Source organism: Uloborus diversus, unplaced genomic scaffold (genome assembly GCF_026930045.1).
Source record: "Uloborus diversus isolate 005 unplaced genomic scaffold, Udiv.v.3.1 scaffold_1213, whole genome shotgun sequence".
NCBI lineage: Eukaryota > Metazoa > Arthropoda > Arachnida > Araneae > Uloboridae > Uloborus > Uloborus diversus.
The window spans coordinates 1718-9367 of NW_026557892.1; positions in this window are offsets into that span (position 1 = coordinate 1718).

A 7650-nucleotide genomic window follows, 5' to 3' on the forward strand; every position below is an offset into this window, starting at 1 on the left:
TCAGTAATCCCATTTTTCGTCAGTTTTATACGTAACCCAGGGGCGGTTACAGAATTCCATTTTAGGGGGGGGGGAGGGTCATGATCAAGGGGAATGTAGTCTTACGTACTCATGAACTCATGTTGAACTGTAATCTAGAATTTCTTAATGTTTTGTGACTGTCGTTTGTAATTCACGTTACATGTTTGAACTTTTTATTTTATTTTATTTTGCTTACTGTTTGTTATGTATGTGTGTTTTTGTTAATAAATCTTATCTTATACTGTCTAGGAATGGCTCAAAATTTTCAATGTGAACGTTTTTGGTTGTGCTTCCCTGACGTCGGTATCCTCGTTGGTTTTGGTCTCCTTTGTCACTCCTAAAATCTCTTCTTCCAGTGAGTTCTGAATTGTGTGAGTTTAATAACTTTACTTCTGGAAAGAGTTCTAGAACCAGTCGCACAAAATGTCTCCAGTGGCCCAAGCTCGATTATTTAGCACGCCAAAATGCAGTTGATTACCGTAATCTGCAATCTTGAGGAATTTGGATTTTGAAAGAGGAAAAATTTTATCTGTTTGCATTGCCGCATCCGCGTAAAACCGAAACTCATCCGCGTAAAATAAATTAAAGGTGTCAAATCTTAAACCGCGTATAATCGAAACCGCGTAAAATAAACCCGCGTAAAACGGGGGGTGGGGGGGGGGGTCTACTGTAGTGCCTAAATTTCAACTAAGCCTAAAAAAATTCGAGCTAAAAACTCAAATAAGTCTCGCTACAATTGAGTTAGAGCATTGAAACAACTTGCGTGTGCAAGTAATTTTTCACCCTCATATTCGGCATTCGGGTATTTATGTGAAAATTGGGCCTAAATTGGAATAAAAAAAGAACTACTCATCGATTTTTTTTTTCGAACTGGTCTGCAAACCTTTCCGGTGCTAAAAGAAATAGTAGGGGAGATAGCGACCGAAATTTTACGACAATATATATAAGGCCAGAATTTTTTTAAATATTAGATTAGTTTACTTAAAAGAAGAAAACGCGAGTCTACCAAAAAGTTATCGTTGCAATAATTAATAAAAAAATTTGCAATATGTTGCAAAAACTTGTGAAATTGTCTTATATATATAAGGCTGAAACTCGGTAATATTATTGATTACGTATAAACATAACGAAACATATATGTCTACCGCGTCCGAAGCGTTGCCGTGCCGTGTCTACCATCCACGCAAGGTGCGAAAAAATCAGTCAATTTTGACTTAAATATATAAGAGTAATTTTTTTAAAAATAATTGTTTATAGTGTATAAAATATAAAAACAAAAGTCTACCAGTTGTGTTATGTTGCAAAGGCATGATAGACACCACGGAATGTTGACCTCGTACCTCTATGTACCGTTTATCGGGCCGCTAGCGCTCGCTCAAAAAAGTTTGCTTGTCGTCGCGAAATTTAAATAAATAAAGCTGATTTATTTTTTAATAAATTGTTTAAATCCTGTTTTCACTAAAGTTTTTAGTCTACCGTGACTAAGAGGTTGTTTAGTCTTTGGTAGACGTTGCTTAAATTATAAAGTAGTTAGAAAAGTATGAATGATTTAAGCATATTAAAAAAATTATTTTAACATTTAAGAAAAAATTAAAAAATATTTTATTAAAATTAAAATTATGTACAAAATTATAGTGAAATTTATTTTTCATTAATAATGTCTTAACCTTATAAATTATGCCTCTTTTATTTATTTATTTTTTATGGTCAAGTACTTATGAAATAAAATTTTTTGCATCGATCTTACATAACAATAAATAATTAAAAATAGTCAAATAAACAGTACTTTACATATTAATTAATCTTTACTGATAATAAAGCTGAAAGTCTCTCTGTCTGGATGTCCGGAAGATGTCTGTAGGATGTCTGGATCTCTGTGGCGCGCATAGTGCCTAGACCGTTCGGTCGATTTTCATGAAATTTGGCACTAAGTTAATTTGAAGCATGGGGGTGTGCACCTCGAAGCGATTTTTCGAAAATATCGATGTGATTCTTTTCTATTTCAATTTTAAGAACAAAATTATCATAAGATGGACGAGTAAATTACGAAATTATCATAACGTGGAACCGAAACATGGGCACAAGCCAATTGGCGAGATACGAAATTATCATAACGTGGAACTGTAACACGGGTACAAGCCAACTGGCGAGAAAATCCACCATACATTCTTTGTAAATATACAGGCGAACCAAAAGACCTTTTAATTCTTCTATTACGGGCAAAGCCGTGCGGTTACCACTTGTAACCTATAAAACTGTAGCAAGGAACATCATTTTATTTAAACGAACTATTCATCAGGTGCATCGCCGCTCACATCTGACTCGCCCAAATAATTTTCGTTTTCTCTTTCGTTGCTGAATTTATATTCAAAATGTCTTACGTTCAACTTAGCATCATTGTCAGTTCAATAATCATCATCACTGTGAATGTTGGTACTATTATTAGCTGTCTCGGTAAAATCATGAATATTTGTAATAGAAAACAATTGATGAAAAAAAAGAAGGACTTTTCTTAAAAGCCAAGTCTGGTTGAAAAAAAAAAAAAAAAAGATTACATGAGGCAGAAGGCTGTACTTCGAATGTAACATCTTTTATTGCTTGCGGTAATGGTTTTCAGTAAATCATTTAAAAACTTTTCAGTTGCCCTCAATTTTCCACCCACAATCAAGAGGTGATAAGCTTGTCAGATTTTTTAAATGAGAATTTGTCCTAATTTGCGAAATGCAAGCTGTTCTGAGGAAATGTTCACGATGTTCAGACTAACATAGGGTTAAGGATGACGGATCAAAACTCGTCACATTTTCGAGAATTGCTTTACCTTTTTTCAAAATTTTTGTAAACTTTTAAAAACGTAATGGTTTTTGCATCATTAATTTTTTCCATTTTATTTTGTATGTACATTCGGCGCACAACTCTTCCGAAATTTCGAGTTGTATTCGAATTTGTGACTTGCATTTTACATTGTGCGATGGCTGATACTTACTCAAATTTTTTAACGCTCCTGTGTATTCTTCCGACTTCGTAAATAGAGCGTAAGGTCGGACTTTTCCTTTTCGGAAAAAAGCCGGATTTTGATCGCAACCAGTCATTGCGTGTAAAGCAACCAAGGCGGAACAAACGGTTTCTCTTAAATTCTTGTAAAGTTCAGAGACATTGATACATCTTAATGATTTTCCAACGCCAACTTCCATCCAGACTTTTATTTAAGAATTCAAAAACTTCATGTTAGCCAATATTATATCTAATATATCAGTATCTGAACATCGTAGGTGGACGTCATATGGAGGCTGCAGCTCTTCAAAAATTACAAAGATGGTAAATCATTTTTATGTCGGATTCTTCGCGGTCTGGGGCACGATTGAATATGATCTACTATTTTTACAACTTTTCTGTTGATTGTTTCAAATCTATAACACTGTTTGTACTTAATATACACAAAGTTATCTCCAAAATAAATCTCGTTCCCAGTTTTTTAGTAAATATTCTAGCAAATCTTCTTTAAAAGTAATATTTTTTAATTGATTCAAAAAGTCAGAGGGACGTGTTGCAGAGTCTCCTATCTGAATTTTTTGACATCTGAGTTCCGCTTAATATATCGTCGCCTCAGAACAACAGTAAGATATATTAGTGTTATTTCTGGGATTAGATATCTTACTGTTGCTCTGAGATGACGATATGTTCGTTATCTTTTATGGAAGGAAACGGGGTACGTGTCGAAAACAATTACTACGAATACTGCTGAACATACTTAATAATTTTCTCAATATCATAGCATAAGATGATGGAATTTCTTTCATTAGCTATAATGAAAAGAATCCATCGTAGATGAGAAATTTTGGTGGTTCAGAATTGATGTTTTTTTAAGCACTTTTATTACACTTGGCCTGATTGTCATGGAGTAATCTGAGGTGTGCTTTAGCTTATATTTCAGCAACTAGAACACTAACAGACTTCTGGATTTTACTAAATGATTTGCTTAATCTTAAGGTACAACTTAAGGCTGAAAATTTAAAATTCTGAAATAACATCATTATTTCGATTAGGATGGAAAATAGCAAATTTGATGTAATTTCCATTGTTACAAATTTTGTTGCCTTGCAAAAGTAATGTTAATAGTAATCATAATGAAATTTTTGAATCAAGTCCTCTCTGGAGCAAGAATGAAATTTATTCACAGTCGTTGCTTTCTTAGGGTTTTTATCCTCGTCTATGCATCTATGCCAATAATCGATAACGGGGCTAAGTAAAAAGACGTATTAGGATCTTTATCCCAAGTTACTTATATGTTGTGAACCATTCTTTTGCGTATACTCAGCAACTAGACCACTTACAGACTTCAGAATTTCATTAAATGATTTGTTTAACCTTAAGGTACGACTTAAAGCTAAAAAATCAAATTCTAAAGTAAAATTTTGTTTGAAAACGAAAATCTTTAAAATAACAGATGTTTAAAAAAAATAATAAGCACTTTTCATAATGCACTCAAAAGGACAAAATAACTTTTCTGGGTCAGAAAGGACAATTAAAGTATTCCTGTAGTTTTTAATTCTTTGAAGAAAAAGATTTCACAAACGGTGAAAAGTGCGCTCTAGTCATTTTAAATTAAACTTTCCCATTAAGAAGAAAAAAAAAGCGTGTTTCAACCCTCAAATTTATAATTGAAAGCTAGATAATGGTAAAACATTCTCTACATTACCAGAACCGCACTTTTCTTCGTTTGTGGTGTCATTTTCTTGGAAATTTTTGAAAACTACAGGAATTCTTCTGACCCAGAAAAGTTATTTTGTCCTTTTGAGTGCATTATGAAAAGTGCTTATTATTTTTTAAAAAATCTGTTATTTTCCAGTAAATGCAGTAAGGCAGATTTTTCAGTTCTGCAGATGGCTATTATCTGTTGACCCAATTTAACATATGCTAAAGAAATATAAACATCAGCAGCAATGCTATCGCCGCGAAGCACTGGATCAAGTTTGCTCCAAAATGGCGGATGCGTCGGTTCCTCCACTATAAGGGCCTTACTCAGGCCCAGACCCCAGACCCAAGGTTATTATAGGCATGTCCTTCCCCTCTCCCCTATTCTTTCTTCGCAGTAGATGAATAAACAGCTTTACTTCCCCATTTACGAAATGTATTTGAAAAGGTGGTGATTCAAAATATTTTTGAAGTTAAATATATATATATATATATATATATATATATATATATATATATATATATATATATATATGTGTGTGTGTGTGTGTGTGTGTGTGTGTGTAACAAAAGTATGAATATCAATTTAAGTATGATAGAAAATTGTAATCATAAAAAAATTAATAATAATTAAAAAATTTCCATTTATAAAGAATGAAAAGATAAAAAAATCATACTTTTCCAACTACTTTATAATTTAAGCAACGTCTACCAAAGACTAAACAACCTCTTAGTCACGGTAGACTAAAAATTTTAGTGAAAACAGGATTTAAACTATTTATTAAAAAATAAATTAGCTTTATTTATTTAAATTTCGGGACGACAAGCAAATTTTTTTGAGCGAGCTCTAGCGGCCCGATAAATGGTACATCGTGGTACGAGGTCGATTTTCCGTGGCGTCTATCATGCCTTTGCAACATAACACAACTGGTAGACTTTTGTTTTTATATTTTATACACTATAAACAATTATTTAAAAAAATTTTAGGCTTATATATTTAAGTCAAAATTGACTGATTTTTTCGCACCTTGCGTGGGTGGTAGACACGGGACGGCAACGCTTCGGACGCGGTAGACATATATTTTTCGTTATGTTAATACGTAATCAATAATATTACCGAGTTTCAGCCTTATATATATAAGACAATTTCACAGGTTTTTGCAACATATTGCAAATTTTTTTATTAACTATTGCAACGATAACTTTTTGGTAGACTCGTGTTTTCTTCTTTTAAATAAACTAATCTAAGATTTTAAAAAAATCTGGCTTTATATAAATAATGTATTGAAAACTGTCGCTATCTCCCCTACTAAAAGATACTGTGAAAATTTCAGCGAAATCGGCCGGATAGGTCTCGAGCTTCGCGCGTTTACACAAGCAGACGCTTTTTGGAGACTTCATTTATACCATGTAGAGATTAAACAATAGCATAATTTTCGACACAGGACACACAACCATCTAGTATGCAGAAAAATACAATAAACTTCACTAAATAATAGTAAAAAATGCGGCGAAAATAAAAATTAAATATTTGTCATTCTAAACGACATTGAGGCCAGGGGTATGATGTCCAAACCTCGTCCATGCAATTTTTTGAATGGCGAGCTACCCATCTCCAGTTTACCTCATCCTTCGAGTAGAAAGCCCATTACTGTTGTAAATTATGACAGTATCATTCTTGATCATTATAATTTAACTTGTTTTACGGATGGTAGCAAGTTGGAAAGCAGAGTTGGGCTGGCTTTTGTTGTATATGAAAATGGAATGGAGAAAGAAACCGTCCAACATCGCATACCTGATGAGTGCTCTGTTTTTCAGGCAGAGCTTTTGTGCTTGAATCTTAAGGTAAAATGGCTTCAGAATTTCTATAATACGTCTGGAACTGTAAAATTTATCATATGTACTGATTCATTGTCCTCCCTTTTCTTATTATGCAATCCAGCTAGCACCGAAAGACTTGTGGTGGAAGTTCATTCTATTCTTAGTGCGCTTGAAAATGCTGATGTTCATTTCACCTATATTCGAGGTCATAGCGGAAATTTCGGCAACGAAAGGGCAGACAAACTTGCTAAGCAAGAGACAAGGGGCGGTATTGACTTAATCATGGATATTCCTGGGTCTCACTGGAAGTTTTTGGCAAGGGAGAAAACTATCGCAGACTGGAACACGGAGTATCTTGCCTCCTCAAATGCACGGTGGACAAGGAGGTTCTTCCCTACTGTTTTTCATCGTCAGCAGTGCAGCTATTTTTCTACAAATTTTAAACTGTCTCAGTTTCTCACTGGCCATGGAAATTTTAAAAGTTACTTGTTTAGATTTGGCATTTCGCCATATTTGCTTTGTGACTGTGGAGTTGGCGAGCAGAGCGCTGAACATGTTCTTCTGCACTGCAGTTTACAAGATGGCCCTAGGACTGTCTTCAGAAAAGGTTTGGCAAATTTTTCCTTATGCTGGCCGCCTGTTTTCTCGGATATTGTTAAAAGATCGGAGACTTTTGTCATCTTGTCTGATTTTATTAACAGTCTAAACTTTTAAAGTTTCAACTTTTTATGTTTTTTATACTTACTCTTGTAAGCCTCGTGGCATACTGTGTGGAACACGAGGAGTTTTTAAATTGAATTAAATAAAAAAAAAAATGAGAACGTTGCAGTCTCAGAGTCTGATACGAGTGTTCTGGAAATGTTTCCATCGGTTTTGGGTTCATCAGTTTTTTTAACTTTTCAAAAGAGACAACAATGTTTTGTCACCCGAACGCTTCATTATTTTGTTACAGGTAGTCCTTTTTCTAACGAATACGGGTTTTTTCAGCACTGCTTCCGTCTAATACGATGGGCTAATTACGGAAACCCTCGTGTAACAAGGATTCGGACAAACACGATACTAAAATTTTACATTTCTTGCCCGACACTAAGTCCAAAACTCTGATTTAAACTAACT